Consider the following 21,986-nt stretch of genomic DNA (forward strand, 5'->3'; position numbering starts at 1 on the left):
AAATAGTTTTCTACTATACTATAAACAAAGCTTTGTAAGGTCGCAGGTGTTCATAGTTTATAGAACTCTATAAATATCTTCCATGAGAGAGAAAATTATCTCACGGGACTGGAAAGAAGCAAGAGAAATTCTTGCTGGTAGCATATTTGTATCCCCACTTCTCCATGACCTTTTAATTTAACTGAATCTGGAGAAACATACTGCTCTACTTTCTAGATGTTTCCTTCCAGTTCCCAAACAGAACTTAGTTGCTATCAATTTCTATCCACCTTTTTTCCTGCCAACATGACTTTGATCTTCCTCCCTGGAGAGTGCATCACATTGCCCCATTGAACCATGCTCCATTCGACATATAAAAAATAACCAAGACTCTCTCCAACATATTGGATTAATTAAAGAATGCCCACCTATTTTCCTTTTGTTGTATACACTCTTCTTTATTTTGGTAATCCTTGGAGCAATTTCTTGTCACAGTAAGAGTTAACTATTCTTGAAAACAGCCCATCAAAACTCTGCAGAATTCAAAATTAGATCAATCAGTGCTTAATACAATAGAATTAAAAATTTCCTCTGTCCGCTGAATACAACTCAAATGATACAACTCATGCTTGCTTTTATCATGGATGTGAATTATTCTTTTTCAGCAAGAAAAGGACTCTAGCTTTCATTGCTGTTATTTATAGAGAAGCTACACTTTGTACAGTGTCCAATGCTATATAGTTCATGAAGAGAAATAAGCCTATTCTTTGGAAGGGAATCTTTTATCTAAACTTCTAGCATTAAAAAGAAGACTTCAGAATCCAAAACACTGAGTATCTGGAGAGGCCTTATTGTAAACGATAAGATTTAAAGAAGTTTAAATTACATTTCAAATTCCTTATTCACAATTTTACTTTCAGTTTATGTGTCACTGAAACAGATCTGGGCTTTCGTTATCTCTGAGGACAGATTAAAAAAAAAAATTGGCTCAGGACTAACCTCTGACATTTGATTCTACCAATATTTGCTACCTTTCCCATGAGCAACATTGTAAGAATGGCTTTCCTTAAAAAGTTGACCTACAGCAATTTTGTGTGAATCCCCTAAGACATGGTTGTGGATGACAAATAAAATAAGTCTTTAAAAAATATCATAGATTATTTTCTCAGTATTTCAACAGAATAACTGCTGGCAAAAAAAACCCCTATAAACTCAATAGGAGCACTGTAATGTCAAAGAAGTAGTGCAAATTAGTTTTTCAGTTCCTCACTTTCTTTTAAATAGACCATCTTTGTTTAACCCTTGCAGACTTCTCAGCCCTATGCTTGTTCACCCACCACCCCTGCAGAAGTGGGACCAAGGAGAGAATCAGAAGGGCAGGAGTGTGAAAACTAGTGGATTGAGAAAAAGAAAATTTAATAGGGAAATGAAAAGCCCTGCACACAAGCAAAGCAAAATAAGGAATTAATTCACCTCTTCCCATGTGCAGGCAGGTGTTCAGCCATCCCCTGGAGAGCAGGGCCCCATCACACATAACTGGGAAGAGAAACACCATCACTCCAAACGCCCTCTCTTCCTCCTTCTTCCACCCACTTTATATACTGAGCATGATGTCATATGGTATGGAATATCCCTTTGATCACTTGGGGCAGCTGTCCTGGCTGTGTCCCCTCCCTGGCTGTGTCCACTGAGCCTGCTCACTTTCAGGGAGGTGTGAAAAGCAGAAAAGCCCTTGACTCTGTATTGGCTGTGCTCAGCAACAGCTAAAACCCCTTGTATTATCAACAGTTTTGGTCACAGATCCAAAACACAGCACCATGTAAGCTATTCTGAAGAAAATTAACTCTATTGCAGTTAAAACCACTACAGAGATTTAAGACTGTCAGTACTGGAGATATTTACATTCAGAAGTCCCTCCCAAAGTTCTCGGTCTGACCATGTACTTTATGATGCTTTCTTTTAATGAAGTAGAAAACCATGGGCAAGAGATCAGCACTTTTTGCCACACAGTGGCATCAAGGAAAATTCGATCTACAAATTTCCTAGGGGAAGTATCATTTCACTTAATTAGCAAATTATATTTTCCAAGTCAGGTTATTAGCGGCCAGACGGTGAGACTATTTTACTATAGCATCTGAGTGCATTAAACATTCATTCATTTACTGTGACATAAAAGCTTGGTGAGATTGGAAATATTATTGCTTTCATTTTAAAGTAGGGAACAAATTACTACTGTCCTTGTACAACAAAATACATACTCTGCTTCAAAACAGGTATAAGTGCATTTAGTGTTACCCACCTGTTGAAGGCTACATACACTGGAGAATTTTGTTTGACTGTTGCTACACTGAAAGGATTTGCTCACATAGACAATGTTGGAGCACATTCCACCTTCCTGAGTCAGATGAGCATTTCTTTGGTTCAAGAGGGAAACAAATGGTAACACTTGCTTAAAAAATAGAGTTCTAGTCAAATTCTTTTACACACAAACTGGAAGTCTAAGAAGTAAAGGGGAGGAACACTCCCCCACCAAGATTTCACAGTGGCTGTGAAACAGAAGTAGCAAAGTACAAATTCAGCCTGAACATTAGAATAGATCTTGCTATTAGAGAAAATACATTATCAATCATACATTTATGCATGTTATAGGCCATGTATACTTTATGTTTTGATTTTTATTGTAGTATACCATTTTATGTTGCAATAACACAGCCATCATGTCAACAGATAACTTAGATGCCCTCTGGACTGAAAGGGCAGGATTAATGAGGAAAATACCACTATTATTTCCATATAATGACATCATTATTTAAAACAAGCCCAAGGATACATTGAGGGAATTATGAACAACTCAGGTGCCAATACCAGTAAATTGGTGGCAGATATTATAAAGAATGGAAATAACAATCACTTGGCTAAACAGGACTTGGGGAAAGTAAAAGCAGGCTTAGCAAAGGGTAGAAAGGCCAGAAAATTCAGGGAGACATGGTCTTTGGAGGCTTCCACCATCAAAGGTGCAAATGAGACGGGGGTCTGGGAGGACACTGCTGTAGCAGGTCCCTGTAAGCTCTCAGCAGCATCCCTCACCAGAAGAAAATTGACAGAAGAAAAGAAGGAGAATCCTAATGTTGGAAAAAGAATAGGAAAAAAATGCAAACCCATATTTTTTTTTCCAGAGACAAGCAAACATTAGCATAGCAGAGTTTTGCTCTCCTAAATCTTGGAGGTCATGAAGAATTTTTTTTTTCCATATGCAGAATCTCAAATGAAACAAATGAAACTAACAGGCAGGAATTTCCCAACAAAAATACCAGTATTTCTAGAGAGTTTGCAACTCCTATCCTCAAGGGATATAAAAACTAAAGTAATTTATTTGGCTCAGAAATTAGAAATTTGTATTTGGCTGGACAAATTTGTAGAGATTAATTCATTTGGGATTAAATACAGACACTTCTGTGGAAGTATTGGTAAACACTTCTATTCCTTTATTTTTCATTGCTGCCCAGCACATATTATATTAGACCACTATTTTCATTTTAATATTTTCACCATGAAGGAAATGTGTGCAGATTTAGAAACCTAAGAATACTTAATTAAATTGGGAACACCTTTTACTTGTTATATTTCCTGTTTTTAATTTTTTAATATTATGCAGTAACATTAAAAACAAGTTAACTGATATTTATTCAACAAAACCACTAATGTTATACATTTACATTTGCATTTTCCATAAACACCATTTGCACATTATGACTATATTGTATTAAAATTATGTACTCTGTTATGGATATGTCGATAGAGAGGGAGTTGCAGTTTAGCAAAGTAATTCAGTCCTTAGGATTGATTTTTGTGTATTTGATTTTTCCTATTTGTAGGATTTAAATATAGATCAACATGAATAAGCTACTTTACAAATTAAATTAAAAAATCAAAATCACCACATTTTGCACAAATTCAGAAAACAGAATTGTTTTCCTTTTTAACTGAACTTTTCTATAGAGAGATGATAAGCATAGCAATTCTTCCTATGGAGGTAAAAACAAATGATATGTCTGAACAGATCATCGGACTATTTGCACAGCTGGATATTTTTACAAATAGAAGAATTTTTCAAGAGAATGTATATTTCCTGCATTGGATGTATTTTGACCTACACTTTCACATAATGTTTATTTCTCCTAACAAAGCCTTTTGCCCCATTTCTACTTAAAGAATACATAAATTAAAAAATTAACTCACAAATTGCAATGTAATACTTTTAGTCCTTTCTCGCTATTTCAATATCACTCAAGATTTTCATATTTTCACCTCCAAAATCGGTTCAATAGAAAATGATGCCGTACAGAAAACAGTAGAATGGTAAAATGTTGTCTCGGTTTTGAAAGACAGGTGCCTGCTAAGGAAGGCAGAAGCCTCCCTTGAAGTGGCAGATATAACCCCTTTCCCTCTGAGTTATTATAATTTTGAAATCAAGGGCCTTTAGGCAAAGATGTGGGAAATAGGAATAACAGTTCTTTACTATATATATATATCTATATATGTATATAACCAGTCAAACAAAACAACAACAACTATGGCAGTAACAGCAAACACAAACCCAGTCCCAGCCTTCTCGGCTGTCAGGCTATTTCCCCTCGGGTGCAGTTCCGCTCGCAGCCGGCAGGGGCGCTGGCGGCTCCCGGGGAGCAGGACAGGTGCGATGGTTCCCCCGCGGCTGCAGGGGGCGCTCCGGAGCGAGTTCGGGGAGCACGCGGCACTGGTGCCCTGGGATCCCGGGAAGGGATGGGACAAAGGCTTCACAAACCGCTGGGCAGCCGATCCCGGGCTCTCGGGAACAGCAGGCTGGAACGGCAGGCTGGAGCGGCAGGCTGGAGCAGCAGGCTGGAGCGGCAGGCACAAACACAAATCCCGGGTGGCAGACGAGATGTATCCAAAAGGGGAACCCCCCGGAGGTCCAGGCAAGCAGGGCAAGCATGGCTACAACGCAGCGAAAGCTTGAAGCAGCAGCGGGGCAGGGCGGCCACAGCCTGGCCTCCAGCAGGGCAGGGAAAGCGGCTTTGGGATCCCGGCGTTGTTTCCAGCAGAAAGAAAAACAGACAAAAAAAGGAACCAGCAGCTCCTTTCTCTGCAGCTTCTCTCTCCGGACGCTGAGAGCGAACTGAACCCACACCCAGGTGAAACAAAAAAAGTGGCCAGGCTCTTTTTGTCTTCTCTTAAGCACCCAGCGATTTATCGTCTTAGAATGGGGGAAAATTCCTTTAACAGAAAAAACCCTAGATCTCTTAAAACCCCAACAAATGTGTAGGTAAATTCATAGTAACAACAGAGATCTAACATTAATATCTCATATTAATGTCACATTTATTATTTAATTTTTCTCTCTAAGCTCTACCATAGCTCCGCCTGCTTCCTTCCATTTTCTCCTCTGCCTTTAATTATGCAGATTGCTATTGTTTGTCTTGTCTGTTAATATTAGGGTCAAACAGCTCTTTCTGAAAGAATGTCAATATGTCATGTATGACACTTGACTTAATTTAAGCTCAAACTTGCTTGTTCCTGCAGAAGTTTGTTTTCCATGTCAGCATTCAAATTTACCTGTCTCCTTGTACAGTTCATATAAAAAGTGATAATTGATACTTTGATAATTTTCTATCATAACCCTAGATCACCTGTAAAGACATTGGAAAATTACTCTCAGCATAGTTTAACAGCTGCAGAAAGCAAAGGGAAAAATAATGTTTATTAAAACAATATGATTAACAGCATGGAAGAACATTTTCTTTCTGCAACAAGTAGCACATCTGAAAGAGACTTCACATTTTCGAACAGCCAACACCTCTCCTTCCCCCCCAGAAAACCCCCACCCAACAATACTGGGAATATTTCCTCAAAATAAATACACCGTAAACACACCATCCTTGTGGTCAGTTTGGGTCTGTTGTCCTGCCTGTATCTCCTCTAAAAATCTTTCACACCACCACCCTACTTGCCGTGGGGACTGTTCAACAATCAACACCAGTGTGTTATCAGCCATTGATGTTTTAGTCACAAACCAAAAACACAGCCCCAATGAAGAAAATTAACTCCATTACAGACGAACCTGGTACTGTCTCCACCCTTTATTCTATACCATTTACGTTGTGCTCACTAGTGCATCTTACACTACCCAATATACCCTCATTAAACACCTTCTCCCTCCTCACCCTTTGATACACACACAGATATCAATCCCTCAATCTGTGGGTCACCCCCAAAAAATATCCATAGACTGTCCAGAGCCCATTTGGCCCATGATTGGGGTTCCATCTCTTATGACAGGCGCTCAGGACAGGAGAGATGGTGTATTATTTTGAGTTATTGGATGCCAAAGTCAGCTCAGGTTTGGTCACTGCTGCACTTGCCTGGCTTCTTGCAAGGCTCATCCTCCTGCTATCCTGCTCCCTACAGTTCAGATCATGGGTTAAAAAATTTAAATGTATATTCTTTGCAAGTGAGTCCATATCTTCACACAGCTTCTTTATATGTTGTTTCTTTTGCCAATGTTCATAGGAGCTTTAGCCCCTTGTCCTCTCTTACTAAAAATGCATATGATTTCTCTAAAAAATGCCTCTATTTTTTGTTTTCCTAGTTAGGCAAGAGACTTATTAGTATGGTCTAACATAAATTTAGCATAATTTTGCTGCAAAGTTAATTTCTGAGAGAGCTTGTTTTTACTAAATCAATTACACACAGAAAAAATAAGCAAATATATTCCTTTCTGTGGGAAAATCTCTTTTGCATGCTTTGAAATCATATGCAGTATATAAGCTGTTCATATTTCTGTTGTTCTATATGAAATCTATGTTGTTTGTGTCAGCTTCCAGCTCTATTGCTGGTGTTGTGTATTGGTTTTACATGGCCTGGTTTTTGGTAGCGGGAGGGTACCACAGAAGTGGCTTCTGTGAGAAGCTGCTGGAAGTTTCCACCATGTCCGGCAGAGCCAATTAGAGAAGCTGGTAATGCCTCTGTGTGTTGGGGTCCCTCCCCTGCCGTGTAGCCCTGGGAGAGGGGCCCTGAGGGCACAGACACGGGGCTTCCCTGTCCCTGCTCAGCCTCGTTCCCATTGGTTGGTTTGTGTTCCCTGCGCGGGCAGAAGGACCCTCGGGTCCCGTGACTGGAACAGTTCCTCGGCAGAGCTCCGGCCATGCGGCTGGAGAAATAAACATCTCTCTGAAACAGCTATCAAGAATCTGTCTGTCCGTAGATATTTCCTTTCCACGGGACTCCTGGTTTGGTATACGCATGTTGCAGTATCCCCGCTGCAACAAATGGTGGAGAATTGAGAGCAGAACGATCCCCGATCCCTAAGCGACTGATTTGTGTGAGTAAACCCTAGAAACTTTGGATTCCTCTTCTTGGTTTTGCTTTGCTATTCCGTATCTAAACTATGGAGGAACGGTGGGAAGACTCTTGGCTCTCAGAGCCGCATATGGACATTTATCTTAAACTTAAAATGATTCTTGAACAACGATTTGTAAATTTTAGCTTAATTCAAGCTCAAAAAGAACTGAAACACTTCCTGGCATGGTTATTTAAGAACTTTTTCTATGTTTCTTGGGATTTAATTATTACCAAGGGCTTTTGGAAAACCGTTTGGACACAGTTAATATTGGAGTCAAAATATATGCCGATGGAAGAATATTTTCGTGAATATTATTTAATTACCGAGACTGTTGAGCAATGTCAGCTGTGTCCTGGTGAAGGGAAGCCTGGCGCAGGGACCGTGCGGCCTCAGCCACGTGCACGGAGCGCTCTGCGAGCAGCAGCGAGGCAGTTCCCGCGCGCGGGCGGAGCCAAGCGAGCCGCAGTGTCGGTGGCGGAGCGAGGCGCGGCGGGAGCGGCGGGACCCGGCGGTGCCCGCCCGGCTGCGCGCGGCGCGTGGGCGGCGGCTGGCGGCGGTGGCGGTGGTGTGGAGCTGCGCCCAGCCGAGACGCGCGCTGGAGCAGGGCATGGGGGACTCGTCGCTTGTTGGCCCGGCCGAGACGTGGGTGCAGCGCCTGGCAGCGGCAGCGAAGCTGCGACCAGAGGAGGCGACGCACGGAGAACTGAGCGGCGCGGCCCGGCCCGGCCCGCGCAGCCCCGAACGCGACCCCGGGAAGAGCGCGCAGGCACCGGCAGCCCCGACAATTCCAACACAGGAGCGACCGAAAAAGAGGGCAAAGACGCAGCGAGACAGAAAACAGCAGCCACTCGGAAAAAGGAAAAGATCATAGTACCTAAGGTCTTAGGGATAGTAAAATGGTATAATGTTAAGCAAAATTATGGTTTTATAACAAGGTGTGACAACCAGCAAGACATATTCGTGCATAGAACTGCTATTAAAAAGAATAACCCTGAAAAATGCATCCCAAGCTTGGGAGATGGAGAGGTGGTGGAATTCAAAATTATACAAGGTAGAAAAGGGTTACAAGCATCGCAGGTCACTGGGCCTGATGGTGTTCCTGTAAAAGGCAGTATATATGCTAAAAATCGTAGTCATGTTAGACAATATCTCCATTGTAAGCCCCCCCTACAGTCTCCCTTTCCTAATCCCACCTTTCCCTTTTACCCTATGTCCTATTACCCCCAGTGTATTCCCAATCTGTTTTTTCATCCATGGTTTCCCTCACAAAACCATGCTTTTGCCAATTGTTTCCCCAAAAATCCCTTTCCAATGCCGAGTGGGGGATGAAAAGGGGGAGGGAAGAAGTTAAACCCTCTCCTGCCTCAGTTTCCCCACAAAGCATGCTCAGAGAGTCCTGTCTCCCTTCTGTCAGCCCTAAGATGTTCCACAGAATCTGTTTGGACATTTAAAGACTCAGGAGGGTGGCTTGTTTTGTCTTGAAACTGTTCTTGTTATGTTTATCCAGTTGTTTTCATTCTCCTTTTATTAAAATAAAACGGGTGAGATGTTGGGGTCCCTCCCCTGCCGTGTAGCCCTGGGAGAGGGGCCCTGAGGGCACAGACACGGGGTTTCCCTGCCCCTGGTCACCTTTGTTTCCCATTGGTTGGTTTGTGTTCCCTGCGCGGGCAGAAGGACCCTCGGGTCCCGTGACTGGAACAGTTCCTCGGCAGAGCTCCGGCCATGCGGCTGGAGAAATAAACATCTCTCTGAAACAGCTATCAAGAATCTGTCTGTCCGTAGATATTTCCTTTCCACGGGACTCCTGGTTTGGTATACGCATGTTGCAGTATCCCCACTGCAACATCTGTGATGACATATTTAAGAAGAAAATCAGAACAGCGCAGGCGCAGGTTTTTTTCCACAGGTGGTGAGCCATCGCTCCTGGGGCATCCTGGCTTGGCCCATGGCGATGAGCCACTGCGGCCCACAGTGAACCTTGCCTGCCTGGTCACTGCTACGCAGCTGCACTGTGGACAGAAGGGCAGGGGTGGCAGCAGCGGCTTCTTGTTCCCGGCACCCCACATGAAGAGAGATGTTAAATAGCGCTGGTACTGCAGTGACGGCCAGTGCTTGTGCAGTGGTGGCAGGGCCACATGGCCAGCAGCAGTAACATGGCAAGCAATTCCCCAATGCAGAACCTAGACAAAATCAACCTGTTGACACTGCAGGATGCTGAAAAAATCTTTGATTTAGTGGAACTTGTTGGCAATGGTACCTACAGGCAACAGTTTTTCTTCTAAATAGAGAAGAGGAGGAAGTGAGGACATCTAAGAGAGAACAACATGGCGGCACCAAGGTTAGCGGAGAAGGAGGGGGAGGAGGTGCTCCAAGAGTCAGAGCCAAAATTCCTCTGCAAGCCATGGTGAGGACCATGGTGAAGCAGGTTGTCCCCCTGCAATCCATGAAGTCTGCGGGAGATGCAGAGATCCACTCGCAGCCTGTGGGAAAAGTGCTTATGCCGGAGCGAGTGGATGCCAGAGGAAGGTGTGATCCAGTGGGAGACCCAAATAGAGAGAGACGGCCCCTGCTTCTAGAGATAGAGAGAGAGGGCCCTTGCTTCCAAACTAGAGCAGCCTATCCTTAAAAGACTGCACCCTGTGGACAAGTGACCCACGCCACAGCAGTTTTGGGAAGACTGTTTTGCCCATGGGAGGGATTCACAGCATAGCAGAAGAAAAACTCCTCTCCCTGAGTGAACTGAAAAAGATCTCAGGTGACAAACTGATCAAAACCCCCCACGGCCTGTCTCCCTGCACTGTTGGTGGGAAATAGACATGGGCTAGGGGGGGTGGGATGGGGGAAGCATGCAGTGTTTTGAAGGCTTATTTTACTTCTCATTATCCTCCTCTGACTCTGTTAATAATAAATTCACTTTATGTCTTTAAATTTGAACTTGTTTTGCCCTTAAAGTGTTTTTCTCCCAGTCCTTAACTCATGAGCCCTTCATTAATTTTTTTTTCTCAGCAAACGGCTTTCATGAGTACCTGGAATTTAGCCAGTGTCAAACCATGACATGGTTTGATAGTTGACACTCAAACTCCTCAGATATACTTCTTCAACTTGTTTCTATTTCTTGCCTTGTGATAGCAAAGGATATTCTTCTATATTATTCCCCTGCTTGAGTTAGTAGGTGTCAAACACTGGAATAAATTTACATTTTATTTATATAGTGTCCTGTCTTATTCAAGGTCACTGAGGTACAAAATGAATCATATTATACTGTTTCCTTCAGGCAGTTATCCCTGAGAATAAGGGTATCTTTCTGTCTGCATCCAGAGGTCAAGATAAACATAAGTGTGGTTCAAAAAGAAATTCTTTTAGAGTTGACAAGGGTTTAAAGTTAGGGCTTGAGTTCTTATTTGCTCCTCTGGTTTCCTCCAGGGAAAAAAATTGGGTTAACTGTTATTCAGGTTTCCAACTCTCATTTTCTTTTCAAAAGCAACACATTTTCTTTTTGAAATTTCTCCTTGTCACATTGCTGCTGGTTGCAATAACCCTTTATGAAGAGAAAACCAGGTATGATTAAAATGTCCCTTAGTGGGCTTGATGAAGACATGGTAATGGCAGCAATTTCCATGCAATTTCTGTAAAATACCCATCACTTACTGAACACCTAAGTAGCTCTTAACTACTAGAACTTTTAATCCACCCTATCTAATTGTACACATTCCTATTAAGAAATGTTCTTAACACTCTTACAAAAAACAGAATGTTATAGAAATAAATGCTGGAGCCTATGTAACACCATTAGGAAAACTGCTAAATTATGGGGAGGTGGTGGGCGGGGCGGAAGGGCAGGTTGTGTGCTCTTGTAGAGACCATACCTGCAAAAAGAAATTTTTAAGCTTATATACATAAAAAAGTAAAAATTTAATTCAGAGCTTGTGCTAAAATAAATCTTATTAACTTTTTAAAACTGGACAGACACCAAATTCAGCTGCTTTTATTTGGTCAAATCATTTGATAGAGGCATTTTCCATCAGTTATTGCTCTATATCTCTGAATCATACCTAAAAGAAAAAACTTTGTATTTATGTATTTTTAAAAAGAATTCCTCATTAGGTATCACATGTGAATTACAGACTGTATTACTCTGTTATTTTTATTAAGCCCCTGAAACACGAACAGATCTGTCATGATGTTGAAACAAAAAGCAGTGAAGAGAAGGAAAAGCAATAGTTCAGTAGTTTAACTCTTTTATGTTGAATGTGCTTTTTCATACATTGGCTCAAGTTTTCTTTAAATGCATTCAAGTGCAATTTTTCCATTGACTTTTGTAGGAGCTAGATAAGAATTTCCAAGGGCAAAAGCTATTAAGTGCAACGTGTATTATTAATGTGTTTATGTCTCCCTTACCATATTTATTATAAGCACATTAATGAAAACGCCATTAATATTAGGGCTGATTTATAAGAATGGGGTACTGTTTACAGCCAAATTACTGCACACTGGAAATATTTTATTTAACTTAACTACATGCATTTGCAATTTATTAAGACACTTGTATTCCTCCAGAGAAAAGTCTGTATTAATAAGATTGATGACTTACAGGTTTACAGTGTTTTCTTCTGAATCTGGGTGTTGAGGGGAAAAAATTCTTCAAATTTTTTTTGAGAATCAATTTTTATGCAAGGAATTTACCAAATAATACAAATATACTCATAAGGTACATCTTTAACCAATTTTGAGATAATGAAATAGAATTTAATACTATGACCATTGTGCAGATAAAACATGCAGAGCCTAAATCGATGTTCTTGTAGGTACCACCTGATTTCTTCATTCTGTATAGGAAACCACAACCTTGCATGGGTGCAGGGGATGTCTCAGGGCTTCATAAATTTCTGAAAGAGTCTGGATATGGGTTTGCTCACTCGAGTTATTTCATAGCACTTATGAGCACTGCTGTTTGTTCATATCCACCACCCATCCACCACGGTCATATGTAGTTCATTCATCCATGCATGAAAAACAAGTATTTGACATCCTTTTTACATTTTCATCCCATATTCTTACTGCAAAGTCAACCATGTTTGAGTACAAGCCTAGATGTTTAAACAAACACGGACACCATTCCACAATATACACATATACATATAATAAATAATTTCTGATAGATAGATAGACGGATGCATGCATAAAAAAACCCCACCAAACTTGCTACTAAATAAGTATAAGGTGAAATGGAAGCTAGATTGGCAGCTAGAATAGATGACCACTGTTCCTTCAAGATGATCAAGGTCCATTCTAAGAGAAACCATTCCATTCAATTCTAGTCTAGTCTAGTTTGTCTAAATACTACCATTAGACATCTCACTTTCAGGAATCTTTGTTTTGCATCATAGAAGATACAGCCTAAACAGACAGGGCCTCAGAGAGGTATAGTCAGATACAAGAGAATGAAATTACATTTCTGAGAATCCAGGACATGCTTGTCATGTACTTTTCAAATAGTAACTGTAGTTGAAACTGGAGTCGAAATCAATATAATTCTCCTTTTTTTTTTTTTTTACCAGACATGACTGTGGAGACTTTTTACTTGTGGGCAAAACGCTTAACCCACATTTTATAGGAAATATGTTTTATCCTACTGTCCTCTATCCCTGATTTCTCCATAAAATGTAATGCTTAATTGTATTTAATTAAGTGGACACAGCTCTGTTAAAACCCCTACCCTCCAAGAACAAATCCTGGTGGATATTTAACAATTAAAGCTAAGGAAAACAGGACTGGATGATGAAAAACTACTGTGGAAGAGGGAATTTGCTTTAGAAATTCCTGCAAACTGTGCATAAAGAGCTATATTAATGAAAATGAAGAAGCTGTGTGTGCTTGATGGAGCATGGTCACTGCATGAGTGTACAGAGCAAAGAAGGAAGTAATGAGCTCTAGATTGCTTAGTTGTCACAGGAAATGCTGAGACAACATTCCTTGCAGATGAAGGATTTCCAGAGATGATGTTTCTTTGTTAAAGGAGAGTCATGGGGGTCTGGAAGGGTTCGAAATGAAGCTAATGCTAAATTTTCTTTTCAATAAAATTCTGTGAGAAAATTATCAGATTCACTCCAGAAAAATGGACACCTTAAAGTGACACGAAGACCAAGGACACCGAGACCATAACTTTGATGATATTCTTGGCTCAGTTTGTTAGATGCAGTTTCGTAACTTAAACTGCAGAAGAAGTGGAATAACACAGTATTTATCTGTAGATTAGTGTAATGCAACCATTAGGTGCAGCTGGAAAGAGCAGCAAACCTAAAATGAAGCTGCATCAACCTCCAGCAACAGATGATTTTGAAAATTAGAGAGAGGAGAAGAACAACCCTAGGGCACCAACAACTGATTTTCAAAAATAATCTGTTGCACCAATTTACTTAATTTAAACGTCATTAATTGCAGTTATCAGGGACTCAAATTTGTAAAAGTTTTGTGTTCTGTAAGTACATGCTACTTTTAAAATAACTTAGGTTGTTGCTTTATGTTTCTCAAGAGTAGCACACAGTATTAGGAGCATATCAATGAAGATGGCAAAGATTTAAATTTCAAATATTGACTTTACATTTTTTGTGTGTTTAAAGCATCATAATATATTGTTAAAATTCACTTTGAGTAAGTCTTTTTAAAACCTGTATTATGTCTTTAATGAAGAAAATAAAACTAAACAAAAGAAACCCTTACCCTAGCACAAATTAGCTAGAAATAAGGTAGAAGGGGCACAGCAAGAATTTAAGGATATTAGCACTATCATTTTGATTCCTCTGAAGAAGTACAACTCTCCAAGCCATAGAAGAGACCTGCAAGTTGATTTTCAAGGATCAAAAGCTTTCTATCCTCTCTATACAGCAGGGTCTCCTTTCTATGACTAATTCTAAGAGCTGATCAAACTCATGCAAGTGGCCACAGGACAGTCATACTGTCATAGCTACAGTAGCCTCAGAATGAATCTATTACTTCTGTGGAGCATGAGAAAAAGTTCATAATTATTCACATGACTGACAATGCCTGAGCTGTAAAATACTGAAGATAGTAAGCGTGGAGAAAGACACAAATGGGAAAACTTAGGAGGGGAAAATTTTGCTAGTTTTTCTTTGAGCAGGTTGTTACAGAAATAAAAGTCAGTTGACAAATTTAGAACAGAAATTGAATGACTTGTGTCATGCTGGCACTTATTGAAGGTAACAAAAGAGTACTGATGTAAAGCACTCTAAGCCTGATACGTTACCACAGGGTTCATGGTGGTTCATACACACAGTGGAAATACTAATTTTATAACAAGCATACTAATAAAGAATGCCTGTTATAAAATCTGCACGAATAGTATCTGCAGGATTTGAGCAGGAACTTGCCAGAAACTAAAATCTTTGTTCTTTCTGAGATTTATGAAGACTTCAGATCACTGCCATCAGTTTTGAAAGGAGAAAAATTTGAATTGCCCCAGAAAATTAGTTGTCAACTCATTTAAAGCAAAACAAGAATAACTGAGATCTAGATTTTTTTTTACAGACATACAGATAAACAGAAAATTTAAGTTTTAATATTAAGACATTTTTGCTAAGTATATTTTGTTTGTGCTCAGATTACAGGAAAATAAAAAGAGGCAAGGGTGTCCCTTATATCTCAAGACACTAAATTACTGCTGGGATTCAGGTTATTGACCATAAACCACCATTCTAAAACAGTCTCTGCAGTCTTGGCTTATTCCCTTACCTTACTAGTCCGAATATTTAAAATGCTTCTTCACTATTGAAAGTTTGAATTACAAAGCTCCCTGCTGTGAACACTTAGCTGAGACCAGTTATATCTTGTCTAATAATTTAAAGAAAATTGTCTTTTTCGCTTTTTGTCTTAATTTTCTTTTCTTTCTGTTTTTTGCTCAATGGGTCAAAAATAAAACAAGCAAGCTTAAATCAAAGAGGAAAAATATAATATTGGTCCTGAAAAATAATCTTAAATTACATGTAATATGGTCATTTTTGTTCTTTAATGAGGGGGGAAGGATTATTATTAATAATACACTACATATCAGATCAAATGTATCTGCAATTTTCATTGCAATTAGTTTGTCTCTGTGAGTCAGATTAACTTTCTTCAGGATAGTGAAAGGTCATTAGGAAATAACATTTTGATAAAATTCTGACAGTGCAAAAAGTTTAGATGAAATTACCTCAACATTATTACATATCAAGAAAGGAAATAAGTTTGAAAACTGCGTACTTTTCCCTTCTAAAATTAAATGCCATTTTTTATTTTAAGATCATGTAGTACCTAGTTTGGTTTTTTTAAAACCCTTGGAAGTAGAAGTGTCATACATCAATAAAATATGCAGCAGATTTGAAATGCAAATTAACAAACAATCCTAAAATAAGATTTTGAAAATGACCTCTGTGACTTAAAAAGTACATGTTCTACAGACTGGAAAATTGTTCTTCAAAAAACCCCATACATTAAAAATGGTACCTTGTATAAAAACCATCTAAAATTCTATCCAGTTTTGCTGCTTCATTTCAGTCTTAAATCCTCCCTGCTTTCCACTGGATTGGGGAATTAGATAATGCATTCGTAGGGGGTCTTTGAAAATAAAGGTCAGCTGTTACATGACTAATAACCTCCATATGAGACAATATGTTTTGGTCACTGAATCAAGCACCCTGCTTATTATACATAAATGGCTTGCATAGCCACCTACAGAATGTATGGAGCTCTATCTTAAATCAGGTAGGTTTTCGGCTGCTGACCCTTGTTTGAGTTTCTCTAGGCTGTTCCAGGTCCTCACTTCACTGATTGCTAGAAATTTTCTTTACTTTCCAAACTGAATTTAATTGCTGAAAACTTCTCTCATTTGCTGTTGTGCCTCCAAGTTTTCTTTTCTTCAAACATTTGCCATAAAGATACATCCATATAGATCAGTGATATTCCATTCAGCCTTTTTTTTGTCAGACAAGGCAAGTTAGTTTGTCTCCTCTCCGTTCATGCCAATCATTATTATGATATTCTTGAAACCAAATGGCTGTAGCATTTCAGCCTAAATTTATTTTTCTTGTGTTAGATAACGAATCATTCATGAAAGCCAACTATATTCTGGGCTGCATCCAAAGCCCCATGGGCAGCAGGGCAGGGAGGGGATTCTGCCCCTCTGCCCTGCTCTGCTGAGACCCCACCTGCAGTGCTGCATCCAGCTCTGGGGTCCCAGCATAGGAAGGACATGGACCTGTTGGAGCCAGGCCAGAAGAGGCCACCAAGATGATCAGAGGGATGGAGCAGCTCTGCCATGAGGAAAGGGTGGAAGAACTGGGATTGTTTAGTCTAGAGAAGACTTTGGGGTGACCTAATTGTGGCCTTTCAGTACCTGAAGGGAGCCTACAGCAAACATGGAGAGAAGCTATTTATGAGGGCCTGGAGTGGCAGAACAAGGGGGATGGGCTTCAAACTGAAAGAGTAGGTTTAGTTTGGATATTAGGAAGAAATTCTTCCCTGTGAGGGTGGTGAGGCACAGGCACAGGTTGCCCAGGGAAGTTGTGGATGCCTCAGTCCTGGAAATGTTCAAGGCCAGGTTGGATGGGGCTCTGAGAAACTCAGAATGTGTCCATGTCCATGGCAGAGCGGGTGGAATTAGATTATTAAGGTCACCTCAAACCCAAACCATTCCATTATTCTGTGATTCTATTACTCTGTATTTTGAATGGAAATTAATGTCTACTTTATATATTGCTAGTAATACAGTCCTACCTGTAGTAGAAATATCAGTACTGCTAAGGGTAATAAGCATTTATATCTTCAAAAATCTCCCTCTTGGATTTTAATATCCTTTAAATGGGAATGACAAAAGCAGGAGTGCCTTCTCACATAAATACAGATTTTCTTCCTATTTCTAAAATGTATTTATTTTGCATGCAAGAAAGAAAAACCAAAAAAATTAACAGAAACTGAAATTACATTGCAACGCAGTTCTTTCAGGAGGAGTATTGATTATTTTCTTACAACCTTTCGAAGCTCTCTCTGCAGTATGTAAGATGACACCAATTATAGTAACCATGTAGATTTTTCCTTATTTTAAGGCAATTGCTCATTGGTTGTGGCATCATGGAAGAAAAGTTTCTTCTTTACTATAATATAGATAGAAAACACACCAAAGCTAAGTATTTTATGTTAAACAGAAAGAGATTCCTGAATGGCAGTAATTTACATCACACAGGTTTTTTGTAGGTTTGTGTTGCTGACTGTTTACAATGAGTACGTGCATGGAAGATGGGAGGTTTTACATTCACAAAGATCAACTTGCCTTATACTTGCTGCCTAAAAAATAACAACCAAAACTATCCTCAGAAATGTAAAATCCAGCTGCCCTGCACTTAACCAAAACCAAAATGGAACAACATCTTCAGACTGCACAATATTTGAAACAGAGTTGCCTAGTAAATATAATTTTTGGAAAACTGTTCCTCCATGGAAATATTTAAATTTTTTTCATGACAGTGCATTTATCTCACAATCTATGAAAAATAAATTAAATCAGGCTCTCTGCATTTCTCTCTCACTTTTCAAATTGCAAAGATTTCATCAGACTTCCACATGAAGCCTTTGCATTAATTTAATTTGTATTTATGATCTTTAGAGGAAAACAGTTTTGACAGGAAGAAAAGAAGGATGTGAAACAGTTTGCCTCTGGTCTTTACATTCCCTCAATACCTGATGGAATGGAAGAAATAGGAGATAGTGTTTCAGTGTCCATTATATCTTTCAGCAGAATGTTATTAAAATAAAAAAACCAAAACAAATAATATTCCCAAGGATGCACCTGCAACACACTCATACATTTTCATAAGGTAGTTTACATATTGCATCTGCCAGGTCTTGCTGATATAAACTATGGATGATTCATTTTATGTGGTGGTTTTTGTTTCTCAATGTTTTTCAGACCTACAGCTTAAAAAATGTAACTCTAGCTTTGAATTCTCTGAAATGTGTCTCATGGCATTCATCATCGTTCACTAAACATAGGATTAAAACTAGAGACAAAGAAATAATTGTATGGGAATGTGTCCATATTTTACAAATAAATAATTATGTAACAAGTTCCTAAAGAATCTATGTGTATGGGAGGATTTTATAAACTCTGTGAATATCAAACAATAAAGACAGATTTCCAGCAAGGTTAGCTAGTTATCCTAGTTCATTTGGGAGCAATGCATGACAGAATCTATGTCTAGTTAGGTGCTTTGTTCCAGCATAAAATTATTTCCAGATTAATCAATGAATTTTTTTTAATAAAAATATTTGAAGAAAAAGAAAACACCTTGTTCCAGTTTGGCCAAATTTAGAAATATATCCTCTGAGAGAAGGCACAATGTCAGAGACTGAAATATTATATTTTATGACTTAAACATTTTCTTAAAGGACTTTTAAATCTGTGTTGCAAAAGCTGAAGAGAGGACTCCCACACCCTGAATGAGGCCCTGACTGAGGCCTGACACTGCTCGCTGATGAAGATGAGATAAAGTAACAACTCAGGGCTGGGGACATTGACTGAGCATAGGCTTAACACCTCCAAGATGAGGACCACAGCCCCAGGGCTATCAGCTGCCAGGCTTGAACAGACCCTCGCACCAAGGGGTGGAGGGAGGAGAGGCTTTGGGTATCTTGGAAAAGCCTCTGGTCAGAGATGCAGTGACTGCCCATCCTCCAACTGTGCAGAGCCCAGCTGAGGGGTCCTCACCGGGCGGGGGGGAAGCTTATCCACAGCAGGAGGGGGTGACATGGCCCATCACAGGGGCCCCCCTCAAAAGGGTCCCCAGACCCTGCACCAGAGCACCAGAGATGATGCAACAGACCCTCAGTGTTGCAAGGGACAGTGTGTCAAGCTGGCCCCTGCAAGAGAGGCACATGGGCGTTCACACCTGGCCCGAAGTGTATATTAATCCACAGGATTCTGCACTCTTTGACGTGTGGCAGCGTGTGGCGGAATGTGGTGTGGCAGCATGTAGCAGCGTGGCCACGGCGGCAACGGGGACCCTCACCACCAGCAGACCAGATGGAGGGGAGCAACGAGACATTGTTGGGACCCTCAGATGGGTGATATGCTTCCACCTAACCCCTGTCACCTCTCCCTGTTCCCCCACCCCACACACACACTTCTTTTTCTTTCTCTCTTTCTCTTCCCTTCTCTTTGCCTCTTTTACTATTAAATAAAATACATCCATTTTTTGGCAACAACATCTAACCTTGTTTGGTTTTAATCTCATTTCTGGGAATATTTTGAACCTTCTAAGTTCTTTCCGGTTTATGCTCAGAGACTTAGCTTGCTTTGCTTTCCTGGGTCTAAACCGGATTGTAACACAGAACCACCCCTCCCCCACCAGGTTCAGGAAAAAATAAATTTTCCTTGAAGGAAAGTGAAGGCGATAAAACTATTTATTTAACAAACACACAGGAAAGGAAAATAATGCTAATTAATAAAATCTTTCGCTGTGGAGGAAAAACCTGGGAAAGTGTTAGAGTCCTCCCTTTGGTCTCCTCGGAGCTGGGGCTTGGCCCAGGGCCAGGTCCTCTGTGCCCGGTGGAAAGTCCTCCCCATGTGCTCTGATGTTAAAGCAATCAAGCAGTCCAGTAGAAAAGGGAGAAAATCCAAAATTCCAGGGAAGGAAAAATTCAACTCTCAGTCTCTCTCCGGAGAAAAAGCAGCTGAACCACTGGCCAAAAAACTGTCCTGGGAGCAGCAAGCCGGGTGCTTCCTCCCTCCCCTGCCGCAGCTGGGAAACAAATTGCTATCTGTGTGTGACCTTGAACAAGCTGCAAACTGCTTTGAAAAAGTTTTGCTCGGTATTTTCCTTACCCCTCTCAGGCTCAGTTTAGAAAGGCACAAAAATTAATTTCTGGGCATAGGCAGCGATATGGGATACACATCATAAGGTCACACCTGTAGAAAAAGCATGTTTCAAACTGGCTTTGAAAAGTCCCTAGAGACAAAATGAATTTTACAAAACCAATGACAAGTCTGGAAACCTCTAGTGAAGATCTACAAACAGTTGCAGCAAGTGAAAACACAGACCCTGTTATGGTGCAACAGAATCACTTTATTAAGCACGTGTGAGCTTTTATATGTTTTGCTGTTTACAATTTAGGGTCAAAACTACGCAACCAGGCAGGACACTAACCACTAACCAACATGCAAACAAATGGCAGAGCAGGATGTTTCTTGCTCTTATCACAAACACTCTCACACATCCCTCACACATCCGACAGCAATTCATGTTCAAATTGCCAGTTAAAGCATTCTCACGTAAATATTTATGGCTTGGTCATGATTCTTTGGTATGCACTTTCTCATGCAGATGCTAAGGTTGGACAGCAGTCACTTCTACAACAGCCATAAAAGATAACATGAACTGAGGTGATAAAGATCACAAACAAGAACAAAAACAAATGTTGCCCTTGGAAATGCATGATGGTACAAAGACTGAACAAGGTGATTATATCAAGGAGCATTTGGAGGGAGTTGTCACTTTCAACATTTCCTTTAGCAGTTCTAAGCAAGATGGCTACAGCTCAAACTCAAAGGCATCATTTATCCTGCCCTGAAAAAGTAGTCTTTTCATGCTCTTTCTGTGCTCTGTCTCTCTCACATGTTCGTGACAGACAGGCAGAATGCAAACACTCTCCATTTTGAGGAATCCACTAGATACGTGTCCTCTTGGTGCACTCTCCAGACATTACTGACTCACAACTTGCGGGCTGATGAGTGGCCTTTAGCTGGCCTAAACCCTCTCCTCTCTCATAGAAGGCACAGAAGACAAGGAGCTGAAGTCCTTGAGTGTGATAGCATGACTGAATGTCTTTGCCATCCATGGAAGAAAAAGCTGTGACGTGCAAACCAGCGTCAGTTCACCCCCCTTCAGAGATGAAAGTTAGCTCAACAAAAGCTCCTGGTTAATGAACTTCAAAAAGCTGTTGACAGATGTAGGAGAATCAGCATGGTCCTCTGGCATCTTACTATAAAATGGGAAATCTTCAATCAGCGTGAGCAAACTAAATTTCATTTCATTCTTACATCTAAAGCAAAATGAAAGGACTCTACAGCTGCTTATTTGCAAATCTCACAGAAGTTTTGCTGCAGAAAGAAAGATCAGAGTGAATGGTAGAAGCAGAGATTGTATTTAGAAAGCAATATTGTTTTATTTGTTTGTTTTTAACTAAACCCAAACCCATATGTTTATGCACTGCTGGCATCTTATCGGTCAAAAAAATTAGTTAAGAACTTTTTGAGTATAATGGACAAAATGTGCATTTCTACCATAGTTGTTCATAACTTCCTTCTCTTTCTGACACCAAAATAGAGCACAGTTTCACTGACTAGTGATTAGGTTTTGATATTCCTAACTCTTAAATTAAATGTCTTTTGAATAATCTATTCACCAAAGTGTTTGTTTGGGGGTATTTTACGAAGTGGGACCAAAGTTGTCACCACTTCTTGCCCTGAACAGTACCTCAGCTACCATAGTTAAAGAAGCTATACAGATAAAACTATTAGTGCTTTTGCTAAAGCTAAAGTTGTAAAGTCGTTTAACAAATTACTCTTCAATTTTATTGT

This window comes from Corvus moneduloides, chromosome 2 (genome assembly GCF_009650955.1).
Source record: "Corvus moneduloides isolate bCorMon1 chromosome 2, bCorMon1.pri, whole genome shotgun sequence".
NCBI lineage: Eukaryota > Metazoa > Chordata > Aves > Passeriformes > Corvidae > Corvus > Corvus moneduloides.